General features: G+C 44.5%; 2 protein-coding genes across 20 annotated transcripts in view; one reads left to right on the top strand and one right to left on the bottom strand.

Moving 5' to 3' along the window:
• LOC310669594 (uncharacterized protein) overlaps positions 1-13,660 on the bottom strand; it is a 570,356-nt gene that overhangs the window by 24,106 nt on the left and 532,590 nt on the right. The gene's annotated exons all lie outside the window — the stretch shown is intronic.
• The window catches only part of RAPGEF1 (Rap guanine nucleotide exchange factor 1), a 107,320-nt gene that overhangs the window by 13,325 nt on the left and 80,335 nt on the right, over positions 1-13,660 (top strand). The window contains exon 2 of one of the 19 annotated variants that reach the window (XM_083423439.1): positions 1,225-1,395. The exons of the other annotated variants lie outside the window; for them this stretch is intronic. The gene's annotated coding sequence lies outside the window, so the exon portion shown is untranslated. The remainder of the gene's footprint in view (positions 1-1,224; positions 1,396-13,660) is intronic. 19 annotated transcript variants of the gene reach the window in all.

The following is a 13,660-nucleotide window of genomic DNA, read 5'->3' as shown; positions in this document are numbered from 1 at the left end:
CATCTCAAGCATGTTGTCACTAAGCTGATGCATGGAGTGTGGGTGATGCGCTGACCCAGGATGTTGGTCTTTATTGAAAGGAAGCTGCCTTAGAGCACTATGACTCATGCAGAGATAAATCAGGCAACCTCCTCTGGAGATGAGCCATGAGGGATGCAGTATAGGAATTGCCTTCTTAGGCTATAATCCTTTTCTAGTCTTCTACCTCAAGGTGTAGGTGGTGTTGTTCATTCTGCAGTTGGGGTCAATCATTATTTCCAGAATCTCACAGAGAAATGGGAAACATGTGAAGTCATATTTGGAATTTGCTGTCCATATAGGAGAGTGCTGGGTCTGTTATTTATTAATTTTTTACCCCACTCTTTCTTCCCAAAGAGCCCATGCATTGTGTGTGCACTTGGAAGCTTTGCAGCCTTCCCTCCCCTAAGAACCAGTAGAAGCCAGTGGCTCTGTCGCACAACACATGCAAGCCATCTACCAGTACATGAACTACTTAGTCTGTGCCTTTTCTTATTCCCAGGTAGAACAGGTAATATTTTCTTGGTTGAACTCCTTGCTGTATTATTAAATGCTACTTCACTGTGTCCTAAATAATGTCAGCCATTCAGGATATAGTCAGGTGCTCATTTAGATCAGGAGTGGGCACCCTACAGCCATAGGGAAGCTGATCCCTGCAGAAAGTAACTTTGTCAGCCCTGAACTTGGAGGTTTGCTGAGCATGAGGCCAGTAAAGCTCCTTATGCTGCAGTTCTGAAGTGTCTGATAACCAACCGGCTGTTAAGTGCTTTGGGAAGCACTGCGCAAGGTACTTTTGACCAGGGTGGGTGTGGGTGGGGCAAGCCATCTGTCAAATCACCTGGCATCATAATGATGTCAGGTGATTGACAGGTGAATTGTCCCCTTCCCCTGTAAACATTGATGGGGGGGGGTTCGTGGGGGGCAGGAGCCTAGGAAAAACAGTCTGGAGGGAGGGAACCTGAATCAGATGGGATGATGGAAGCAGCAAAAGCTCAGTTTGGACCTCTCTCAAAGAGCAACCTATTCCTCCAGTAGCAGGAAGAGGGGAGTGAGAGAGAAAAGGAGTAGCTGAAAAAGAAAAGGGGGTGGCATGCAGTCTGAGGGCATGCAGATCTCAACAGAAAAGGGTTCCTCAAGACTTCTTTTTTATTTTGAAATACTGCTTTCTTCTTCACTGCTTTCTCTTTCTTCTCATCTTCCCTTTAGACTTGCTCACTTTCTGTCTCCACCTCCTCTTCTCCTTCTGTTTCCTCTTCCTTGATGAGTTGCAACTCAGTGTGCCAGTGGGACACCATGGAATGCATTGAGGCGATGCGGAGGTTCTCACTGTGGCGTTCGACCTGTGATGGCACACTGACACATGCCTTGCATCAGATGGTGAGGCCTGCATGTGTGAACATGAGACAAGGGCTTGCCCCAGAACATCCAGTGAGCTTTTGTGGATGAGTAGGGAACCTGAACCATGTCCAAGCTCAGTAAAATATCAATGTGCCTTTAAAAGTATTGTGAAAGGATTGTTTTCTCCCAATTTACTTAGTTTATGGCCTTTCATTTCTAGACTACCTTTCATCTATATAAATCAGGGTGGTGTGCAAACACTCATATAAAATTCAACAGCACATAACCACAACTGAAAAGAAAATCGAATGACAGTGTCTTGCATACTTCTTTAAAAACTGGCAGTCGTACAGTCTTTTCTTCCTACTTATCATCTCAAAAGACTGAATGGAAAAATATGCCTTCACATGGCAGTGGAAGATTAATATGGAGTGGAGCAGTCTTATTTCAAGTGGTGGAAGTTCCACAGTTGGGGTGCTGCTGCAGTGAAGACTCTGCCCTTACATCACTGCATAGTGAACTGCTTCTCTTGGGAGTGCCAAGAACAGGGCCACCCCCTACAGATGTCAAGGCATGAGTTGGTCCTGAGCCATTCAACACCATTCAACACCAGCTGTTGGCACCTTAAATTGGTGATAGTCCACACAGCCATAAACTTGCCTATGTCTTAAGATGGAGGTTTTGCTCAGTGGAACTGTAGCCAATAAGATGCACAGCAGGTGGAGCATAGGAAACAGGGCCTTTTCTGTAGTGGTGCCTAAAACATGAAAATCCCTTTCAGGATAGATCCATCCAGTTCTGTCTTTTTGCTCACAGTTTGATGGGCTAGGCAAGGCTCATTTCTTCTAGCAGGCTTGCTTTCCGACCTTTTGAAGTCACTGTCCTGGTTGCAACCTCTGCAATTTTGTTTTTGTGCATTTTCAACTTTTTTATAAATGCTTGGCAAATAAGAACAGTTTGCTGGATCAGGGCAGTGGCCCATCTAGTCCAGCTTCCTGTTCTCACCAGCTAGATGCCCTTTAGCTCTCCTGAATCTTCCTGCATTCAGCTTCATTGGATGGCCCTCGAGTCCTACTATTATAAGAGAGGGATGAAATCTTTTCTGTATCCCTTTTCTCATTCCTCATAACACGCCTTTCTAAACTCAAAAGCCCCAGATGTCATGGCCATTCCTTGTGGAGTTTGTTAGTTGCTTGGAAACTTGACACTGATACGCAGGGGTTCAAATGCCTTTAAATGCTGAAATAAATAGGAAGCCATTTTGCCTCCTGCCCTTCACTCTCCCCCAGCTTTCATAATTTATTTCCCAAGAGATATTTTTATTTTATTGGGGATTGGGCAGGCAAGGGCCCAAGCAGTTTGTCTTACAGATGACAACTGTGTTGAAAATATATGACCAGCTGTGGCTGCATTTGAATATTCTTATCTTTCCTTGATTTGCATATTCATATCTTCATTTAATTTGTGCTACTGCTTTGATAAGCCGTGCAGGTTGGCATTAATAAGTGGAACATAGGCACTTCCAGACATGTTTTGGATTGCCATACTGAGCTGTGAAGGAGTTTTGGCGGGGTTGATGTGTTCAAGACCACAAGGGGCGCCCCACCCTTGTTCCCAAAGCACATCTAGTGTCTATTGTGCCTTATTGCTCCACCTGCCTTAGATCATAGGGGTTGATACACCTCTAGCATCTGTCTTTCCTGGTGCAAAATGCCACTGGACCAGGGATGATCAGAATTGTTGCTCATGATCCTAGCAGGTGGAGACATTGTGAGCGTGACCTTTTGTTTTCAGTGTACTGTACTGTCATGGGGAATAATAGAGGGTTTGGTCTGGGTAGACCTTTCCTCTTCTAAGAAAGAGCTTTTAGCTGCTACCCACATGGTCCCCTTCCTAAGATAAGGATTGCGGTGTTCTCAGTGTGCTTGGGATGGGTGAATGCATGATCAGAACTGGAACTGACAGCTCACTTGAGTTGGGGTGCCCTTCCATTCCTAGTTGTAGAAGAAGAAACTGATCCAGTATGCATTGCTAATCAGTTTTGTTAGGGGAAGGGCCTTAGCTCTGTGAACATCTGCCTTGTATGCAGGCAGCCTCAGGTTCTCCACCCCCAAAAAAATATTTTTTGTTGAATTTTACATTAATATTCTTTTATCACAATTATATCATAACAAATAATAACAAACTGAATTCCCCACTCCCCACCCCATGACTTCCCTCAACTTCCCCTTCTGGTTTTTTTACATATAAACTTGTCCTGCTTACAATACTATACAGTGGTGCCTCGCAAGACGAAATTAATTCGTTCTGCGAGTTTTTTCGTTCTGCGAAGCACCACTGTGTATTGACGGTTTCCCATAGGAATGCATTGGCGGTTTTAAAAAAAAAGGCGCAAGACGTTTCGTCTTGTGAAACAAGCCCATAGGGAAATCCGTCTTGCGAAGCAACTCAGAAAACGAAAAACTCTTTCGTCTTGCGAGGTACCACTGTACTTCAATATTATATCCATAAATTGAATGTTGCTATATTCTTATCATTTTAACCTCATCTTTATAGCTTCTATGTTTATATTATTAATTGTGTTTACTCAGACCCTGCTAGTAAGTCCATTTCTTTACATTGATTCTGTAAATACAGCATAAATGGTTCCCAATCTTCTTTAAAATCTCTATTGTCTTTGTCTCGGAGTCTTTCAGTTAGCTTTGCCATTTCAGCATATTCCATCAGTTTTTCTTGCCATTGTTCTTTGCTTTTCCATCTTAGCCACTGTTGTAGCGTGCATGAACAATTTTTTGGCATATCTTGACCTGAAATGCCTAATAAAAAGGCTTCTGGTCTTTTAACAAAAGTTCTCTTAAACATTCTTTTCAATTCATTATAAATCTTTTCCCAATACTTTTTAATTATTTTACAATTCCACCACATATGAAAGAATGTGCCTTCTTTTTCTTTACACTTCCAACACTTATTGGAGCCTGTTCTATACATTTTTGCCATTTTAGCAGGTGTAATATACCATCGAAACATCATCTTCATGTAATTCTCTCTTAATAATATACAATTGGTAAATTTTAAATTTACTTTCCATAGTTTTTCCCAGTCTTCCATTTGAATATTATGTCCTACAGGCAGTCTCAGGTTTGGTCCACATTGGCATCTCCAGGTAGGGCTGGGAAAGACTCCTTGCCTGAAACCCTGGGAAGCTGCTCCCAGCTGGTGCAGACAATATTGTGTAGATGAACCTATGTTCTTATTTAATTCATCCCTATATTCAGAACCTTGAGGACTAGACTTTTACTTTACTCAGGGAAAGGCCATTGCGCAGTGGTAGAGAACATTCTTTGCATGCAAAAGGTCCCAGGTTCAACTGCTCCAGGTTTGGCTGGAAAAGACTCCTTGCCTGAAACCATGGAGAGCTACGACCAGTCATTGTAGACAATACTGAGCTAGATGGGCTGAGGGGCTGGCTCTTTATCAGGCAACTTCCTCTATTGAGCACCCCTAATTCATGCTTGTCACCCATGGTGAGTAAGAATTGCCTTCAAGGGACCAGAACAGGAAGTTATTCTGCAATGTTTTTGCCTTCCCTTTCAAGCTGCTGATTTGCCACAAATACATTCTATACATAGATATGTCTGAGAAGCAGTCATTTTTGTGGACAATTGCAAAACTGTACTGTTCATTTATTTATAGCCATTATATTTCGAAACAGAGCTTTGTAGCCACAAGGACTTAGAAATTAAAGTTTGGGCTCCTAGAGTTTCTCTTCCTTGGTTCAGAAGAGTGAATGGGTGAGGGATGGGTTTTGTGGGCCTTCAGTGGAGACATGTCAAGAACACTTAAGCACCAGATCACCTCACCTGACACTGCCTCTTGAGCGGTTGTCGTCTAACAGCTTTGATCCCAAGATGTCCCCAAACGTATGCAAGTTTAATTGACCTCAGAAACCAGGATTCTTTTCTTTTTTTCTTTTTTAGAGAGAGATTACATAAGTACCACTAGCTATTGCATGTTTTAGCAGGTCTTATTTTCCACCTCTCTGAAAAATGCATGGTTCAGAGTCTGCATTGCCAGTTGTCTGACATTAGAAGCAGCTGTAAGGTGAATTATTCATCTGTGCTGGTAACTTCCAGTAGCTGGGGGATACCTGTGGAGAGACTTGAAATGACTTGGCCTGAATGTTCAGGGACTTAGTGCCCGGGCACACAGAATTGCTTGGTGCCAAGCAGTTAGCAGCACCCTCTAAATAATTGGGAAAGTGGGGCAGAAAGTACTAACAGCCTGGCCTTCCTAGAAGGTGGGCTCATCAGATTTCTTTTTACAGATGAGAAACTGAAAGTTGAGGGGCAATGTTCAATTTGTTCCTTGTTTCCAAATGTGCGGCCCATAATAAAAAAATGTCCAGGTAACTGTGAAGGTTGTGTGTGTGTGTGTGTGTGTGGTGTGTGTGTGTAGACAGTAATTCTTCTTAATACCAGTTGCTAGAAACCACAGGAGGGAAGAGGGCTCTTGTGCTGGGGTCCTGCTTGTGTTTTTCCTGCAGGCATCTGGTTGGCCGCTGTGAGAACAGGATACTGTACTAGAAGGGCCGTGGCCTGATCCAGCAGGGCTCTTCTTATATTCTTATGTTTTTAGAGACCCACACACCCTTTTGCCTCTAACTGTTGTCCCAGAAGTCTGATCTCCCAATTTGCATAGAAGGAGCCTCTTCTCCCTTGCTCCTCTTATTTTGGAAACACCACCAAAAATCTTAGTCTTGAAGTCCTGAAGAATTCGTGGAATTTGGTGGGGGGGATTGCGGGAAAGGAGGAGAGTTCAGATTCTTCCACAACAACCAAATTCCACACATGTTTAGAAACCACCCAACTGTTGAGCTTCCAGTGAGACAAACAAACATTCTTAGAGCAGCCGGATTGTGTTAAGTGATTTTGTTTGGAAACTCATCAGTTTGACTTAGAAAAAGAATTGTTTGGAAACATTCTGCAATCTTAAAATAAAGCTGTCAGGAATGGAAACCGGGAAACAGATGACTGAAGGATCAGCACTTGGTGTTTACAAGGAGTGCTTTGGAAATAAACTGTGTTGAGGACAGATCATTTGATCTGAATAGGTGGAAGACATTATAGGCATTTTACCAGTCAGTTCTGACCTGGCATTCCTGTCACCTTTAGGCACACCCATCTCATGGGTCTGAGAGGTAGGGATGGACGAGTCTTGATCTGGTCCCTGCTCCTTGAATATGAGTCAGCTGGCTGACTGTTCTATCCCAGCTATCAGTAGCGTTCCAGAATTCTCCTCATTCTTCAGTAGTAATGTAGGAACTTCATATGATCATACAGGAAGAACTATGCTAGTGTCAATTTTGTGCCTGGGGTTTCCCCTCCCAGTCACTTTTCCTTTTGTGTCATGTCTTTTAGATTCTAAACCTGAGGGCAAGGACTGTTTTATCACTAACATTTGTAAACTGCTTTAGGACCTCTCCCCCCTTTTTATTTTTTACTAGAGGAATGAACTAAACATGCTTTAAATAAATAGGTCTTCCCTACCCTGATCCATTATCTGATTTTTATTTCTTTATTCTGACTCATTCACGTGGTTCCTCCCCTTTTAACTGCACCTTGAGTAAGATTTGGTAATGCCATCAACCGTGGGTGGTGGGTAGTAAATAAAACGGCTTCCAAGACTGGCTCTGGCCCTCAGGCTACCAGTTTAACTGTTCCTGCTGTTAATTGAAATGGGTGGAGGCAGGGAAGCTTCTAAGGCACAATAATAGACACATCTTTGCATGCTTTCTCTACTCAGTATTTTTTTTTCTCCCAGGAGAGAAGTTTGGGAGACAGCTCAAGAAGGGCGGTGGCGTGGGTGGTAATTGTCCCTCAGGGCTACGCTTCCTTGCCGGTGCGGGGGCAATTAGACCATTGTAAACAAGTTGATTTAGCAATGTACTCATCTGTCTAAACTGGAGCAGGGCATGACATCATTCTCTCTTTCTTTTGGCTTGCATTAGGCTGCCATTCTTGGCACAGTGTTTGTGAAGGAGTTTGCTGCTCAAGTGGAGCAACGTGCTTAGGACTAGATTGGTGTGGGGCAAGCAGGGTGATGGCATATGATGTCCCCAGTTCTGGGTGAATTACAACTCCTATCATCCACAGCCAGATTAGCCCAGTGTTCACGGATGGTGGAAGTTGTAGTCCACCCACATCTGGAGACCCACAGTTGAAGAACACTAGGTATGTAATATGATATGTTTTCCACCTGAAGGTTTCCAAGGTAGCTAAAGATTTTATTTATTTATTCATTTCATTTATGAATCAGTTCCCGTACATCCCCAAACCCTTGCTGGTAAAAACACCAAAAATGAAAAAAACATGTATGAAAACAACTTCTAATCCATTACAGATACAAACAAGGATAAAATTCTGCACTTAAATTGCTTTTTTTAAATCGAAGGTCCTTCAGTGCCCTTTTAATTCCTTGTCCTCCTTTCATGACTGAGAGAAGCAAAAGAGATTACATGTATGTAGACGAAATGAATTTGTATAATTTATACTACCAGCAGCAGAAAATAAAACAGATAAATAAAAATGACTTTGTTCTTTACAGCAGGGGGTACATGCAGTTCTGACCACAAGTGTGTTGTTGAAATGCTGGTTAGCCCCTGCCTTTACGAGAAACTCATGTTTTTGCCTGAGAGTGTCAGTACACTTTGCTTGCCTGGAGCCCTCCTGCAGCTTTGCCCCACTGAGGAAATAGTGAACAGTGACAATGGATGGTTGACTAGGCCATCAAAGCAATGAAATAAAACAAACCTCTGCTCAATCATCAGTGCTTGTGCTTAACTGGAAAAATAAGCAGGAATCTAAAGCATTCAGCTTTACAGATGTGTTGAACCAATTAAAGCCAGAGCGTTCCCTTGAATGCAACCCTTGAGCAGCTGAGGAATCTCTTGGAAAGCTGACACCTTTGGTGAGTGAAGGGTGTGCCTCTAGCTAAGATGTTTGGGGAAAGCAGCAGCCTGGGATGCCTTTGGCAGCCTCAGCGGGAAGCTGAGGCAACCTTATTGGACCCTTATTTTAATCCCACAAACCCTGGCAGCTGTTGCAGCCCCCACTCCCATCTGAAGCCAACAAACGTCTTAAGTTCTGTACATGTGCATAAAAGCCTTGATGAGTAATTTGAGTATGACTTTGCAAAGGGCTGTAACTCAATGGTAGAGCATCCAGGTTCAATCCCTGGCATCTCCAGGCAGGGCTGGGAATGTCCTCTGACTGGAAGCCTGGAGAAGCCTCTATAGGTTATATTTTATCCACACACTTCGAATGATATTCAGGAATCAAGAAATCATATTGAAAAATATAACTTTTGTTTTCGTGACTGTAACCCTGATTTAAGGAGCCATTTGGCGCATAGCTTATACACCTGATTTTCTAACACTGGGCTCACGTCAAAAAGGGGTATTATAGAGTTAGAACAAGAAGTTCAGAAGAGGGCATCCAAAACAAGCAAGTGACTCCACTATGAAGAAAGGTTGGAGTGTTTGGGACTTGCAGATTTAGAGAAAAGGAAAGTAAGAGGTGCTATGATAGAAGTTTATAAAATTATGCATTGCCGGGAGACAGTGGATAGGGAAAAGCTTCTCCCTCTCCCTCTCCCCACCAGAACCAATGGACATTCAGTGAAGCTGAATGTTGTAAATTCAGGACAGATAAAAGACTCAGGCTGGCGCCTCCATGACAGCCAAGCTTAGATGTTGCTTCAGCAGCAGTTTTCCCCCACTGAGCCTTAAATAAGAGCTGAAGCCCTGTCTTAGCTCCTGGCTCCTCCTTCAGTGAGAGGAGGATCTTCATTTAAAGGGGCCGAGGCCGCTTTAGCAGTTGTTTCTGATGGGGGTTTAGGTTTTTCTAGGGCTTCTGAGCTAGAAACACAACATCCTTGGGTCAAATTGATACTGCCATAATGGGCTTCTTTTACTTCAAGTGTTTCTGCTTTCTTATATACCACTGAGGGCAATTCCTTTTCCTGTTCCACATCCTTAGACTAATCTCCTGGAGAAAAAGAGCCTGAAAGTCAGGGTTCCACCCTTGATAAGCTTGCATCAAAAGGTTTGTTTGGGGAGTGAATGAGGTCAGAACATGGAATAATGCATTCTTTGAGCTCAGGAGTTGTTACTTTTTTTAAAAGGCAGGAATGGGGAAACTGTGGCCTTCCAGCTATTGTTAGACTCCACCTCTTACCATCCCCTACCATCAGCCTTACTGACTGGGGCTAATGACAGGGGAGTTCATTGACATCTGCAGGCCCATGAGTTCCATATCCCTGTATAATGGGAATGCATTTCTCACAATGCACTTGCTTCCCTTGGTGCATCATTTGGGAATCAATGTCCCCTTCCTCATCACAGCACACAGATATGCAGGGCACACAGATGTGCAGGGCAAGACATGAGGACTGGTTGGTCTGCCAAACTAGTGCTCTTCAGCATGGCTGTGTCACCTGAGGCTGATGGGAGTTGTAGTCCCAAACATCTGGAGGACACCAGGCTGCTGATGGATGTCTGGTTCAGGACTGGTAGTGTTTGTGAAGGCAACTTTTCAGTGTCGTCTCTGAGTGGCATTGAGGATGCTTTTGTGCCACAGCTTGACGCTCTTGTCACAGCACTTGGAGCACTCTCTCCATGGCGAGTTGTGAGGCTGTTCTTTTTATAATAATAATAATAAAGCCTCTCTTGTCATTTCAGTTGATTCAACAGATGCCATTTAATGTCATAATGTTTGTCCTGATAACTCTGGGCGACTGTGGCTGCATTGTGAGTGGGTCTGGGTTTTACAAGGAGTCCTTTGTGTGCTGTGTCTCGACTTGGATACCCAGACTGCGGAAAGGATTGAGTTTTGGGCCAAGCCATCCTTGCTCAATCCTTGTAGCCGTCTGCATCTGTGGACATTCTGGGAGCTTGTGTTGCCAGAGGCGGTCAGTGGTTCAGCAAGAGGCTGTGGATTTTCCATCCTGAGCTGAAAGGGCAAAGCTTGATTAGCAAACATTTTTGTATGCACATGTCATGGGTGATGGATGTGTTTTCTGTTAAAAATACGACCAATGGTCACCAAAACTATGTTTCAGGCAGCCTTGCAGGAGTCCCTTGGAGTCACTGTCAGGCTTTTGAGTTGTTGCCCAATGAGGCATTAAGTGATATTGGACAGGGTTCTCTGCAAGAAAGGTTAAGAACGTAAGAAGAGTCCTGCTGCATCAGGCCAAAAGTCCATAAGAACATAGCATAAGAGAAGTTGTCAGGGTCAGGCCAATGGACCATTTAGCCCAGCATCTTGGTCTCACAGTGGCCAACTGGGTGCCTCAATGGGAAGCCCACAAGCAGGACCTGATTTCAAGAGCTTTCTCCCCACTTGTGATTTCCAGCAACTTGTATTCAATTTAGAACATAGTCATCATGGCTAGTAGACATTGATAGACTTCTTCCTCCATGATCTAATCCACTTTTAAAGCCATCCAAGTTTCTGGCTGTCACAACATCTTGTGGGAGTGAGTTTCATAGTTTAGCTATGTGCTGTGTGAAAGTATTTATTTCAGTAGCCATGAATCTTCCCCTATTCGGTTTCATTGGGTGATCTTGATTTCTAGTATTATAAGCTGGAGAAAACTGGCAGGATCCTTGCAGCTGCACTGGACTCAGCATAACAGGGTGTGTGTGTCCTGTCCAACTCCAAGCAGGGAGAAGACTCTGCTGGCTGGACCTGATGGGAACTGTAGTTATAAGATCATAGAATTGTAGAGTTGGAAAGGACACTGAGGGCCACATATTCCAACCCCCTGCATTTCAGGAATCTCAACTAAAGCATCCATGGCAGATGACCATACAACCTCTGCTTAAAAACCTCCAAGGAAGAAGAGTCCCCAAGGGAGACCATTCAACTGTTGAACACCTATTACTGTCAGAAAGCTCTTCCTGATGTTTAGTCAGAATCTCCTTTCTTATAGCTTGAATCCATTGGTTTGAGTCCTACCCTCCAGAGCAGGAGAAATTAAGCTTGTTCCATTTTCCATGTGACAGCCCTTGATATATTTGATGATGGTGATCACATCTCTCAGTCTCCTCTTTTCCAGGCTAAACATACCCAACTTCCTCAACCGTTCCTCATAAAGCTTGGTTTCCAGACCCTTGATAATCTTTGTTGCCCTCCTCTGCACACATTCCAGCTTGTCTATTGTTGTTCATAGAGTTTCCCCAAAGTCCTTTGCCCATCTAGTTATCAGTGTAGTAAGTGAGAGAAAGCACAGGAGGACTGTGAAGGTTATTGCTGGTGAAGAGGGAGCCTCCCTATATGGGAAACTCCTCCCAAAGTTTTCATTGTAAAAGAGGAGTGCCTTCCTCCTGAACACCATCAGACAAGGAAGGTAGACTCATGACTGGAAACACAAAAAAAAGAGGGTACCACGTTATGGAAGGCAAATGCATAAAGTGTCACAGGTGACCAAGCAAGTGGCTAAATGCAAGCCTACTCAAGCTGTGGTAAATAACAGTCTCAAATTGAATCTGTTGCCAGTTAGGAACAGAGGGCTTCAGTGGGACTTACTTGAGCCCCACACCATGAGTGCCCTTGTGCATGTGCCACACTGTGTTGTGAAGACGTCACAGTGACATGATGTCATGGCCCTATTAGAGCCCTTCGGCAGAGGTGCAGACCCAGGTTCAGTTGACACTAGAGCGCCTGAGTGCCAGAGGTAAGGCGGTGATGCACTGTAGGGGGGCAGTGAAAGCTGGACAGTAGCAGGGGGGGACACATACAACAACAAAAATTGTAGGTTGTCCCCAAGGACCCCTGGAGTTGCGCCAGGGCTTATACTACCTTACAATACATCAGACCATAAGTCCATGTACCTCAGAATTGTCAACATTGCCTGGCATCATTTCTCCAGGATTTCGTGTGTGGGGGTATGTTTCTTTCTCAGCTCTGCCCGAAGATGCTGGGTGTGGAACTTGGGATCCTGTGTATGCAAAGTATGTCCTGTGCTGCTTGAGCTCTGTCTGCTCTGTAAAATTTGCTAAGAGAGTGGAGGAATTTTCTTGTGTGAATTTTGAACAGTGGAGAAGGAAACTGTTTTGTTTTCGGTTTTGTTTTTTGCCATCTGGAGTGTGTGTGTGTTTCTGAGATATTATTCTTATGCTGGAAACAATATCGGTCGCACTCAAGGGACTTTCGGATGTCTTCTTACCCTGGGAAACCTGTCTAAAACATTTTCCCTTTCAGCTCTCTTCCTTTTCTCCAGTTGTATAGAGGGTGTAACTGTTTCCTCGAAGGGAGCGCTGATGGCAGGAAGCCAGGGTTGCAAGGCACACACACACACAAACCCGATCTAGGATCTGGATTGTTTTAAGGGAGGAAGGTTTTGACTTCCCCCTTTGCGTTCTAATACATTGATTTATATTTAAGCAAGGAAGTTGCATGTTGATTCTGACCCTTGCCAGAGCAGCTGTTCCTTATGAGTAAGCCACATGAAGCGGGAGGGATGTGTGGAGAAATCTCGGGAAATCCTCAGCATCAATAGGAAGTGGTTACCGCCTTCACTGGCTGGCAGCAAAACACAACAGCTGCATCTCTCTTCTCTCTCTCTCTCTCTCTCTCTCTCTCCAGGATTATCGTGTAGATTAGAGAATAAATGAGGAGAATCTCTTTAGAATAAGCAATGCTAAGTAATCTTGTACCATCACTTTCCTGATCAGTTATCCCTTCTATCTTCTGTGTGTTCTAACCATCTACACGTGATTTTCCTTTTTTTAATTGTACCGTATTTTTCACCCTATAGGACGCACTTTTCCCCCTCCAAAAATGAAGGGGAAATCTGGGTGCGTCCTATGGGGCGAATGCAGGCTTTCGCTGAAGCTTGGAGAGCGAGAGGGGTCGGTGCGCACCGACCCCTCTCGCTCTCCAGGCTTCAGGAAGACATCTGCAGCCTAGGCATCCCCCTGAAGCAGAGCGCCCCTCGCGCCGGGCAGACATCCACAGCATGGGGAGCCCTGCAGGAGTTCCCCGCAGGGCTCCCCACACTGCAGATAGCAGCCTGCTGCCCGGCGGGCAGGGCACGCTGAAGCAGAGCGCCCCGCGCACTGGGCAGACATCAGCCAGCCCCACAAGCTCGGGGGACAGCAAGGAGGTGCAGCGCCGCCACCCCGCTGTTCCTCGACCTGGTTCGGTTTCCCCGATCTGGTTTTGGGGGGGAAATAAAGGAAAAAAATTTTTCCTTTATTTCTCCCCAAAAAAACTAGGTGTGGCCTATGGGACGGAGCGTCCTA

Source organism: Podarcis tiliguerta, assembly GCF_965153285.1.
Source record: "Podarcis tiliguerta genome assembly, chromosome: Z".
NCBI lineage: Eukaryota > Metazoa > Chordata > Lepidosauria > Squamata > Lacertidae > Podarcis > Podarcis tiliguerta.
This window is presented reverse-complemented; position numbering and strand designations above follow the sequence as displayed.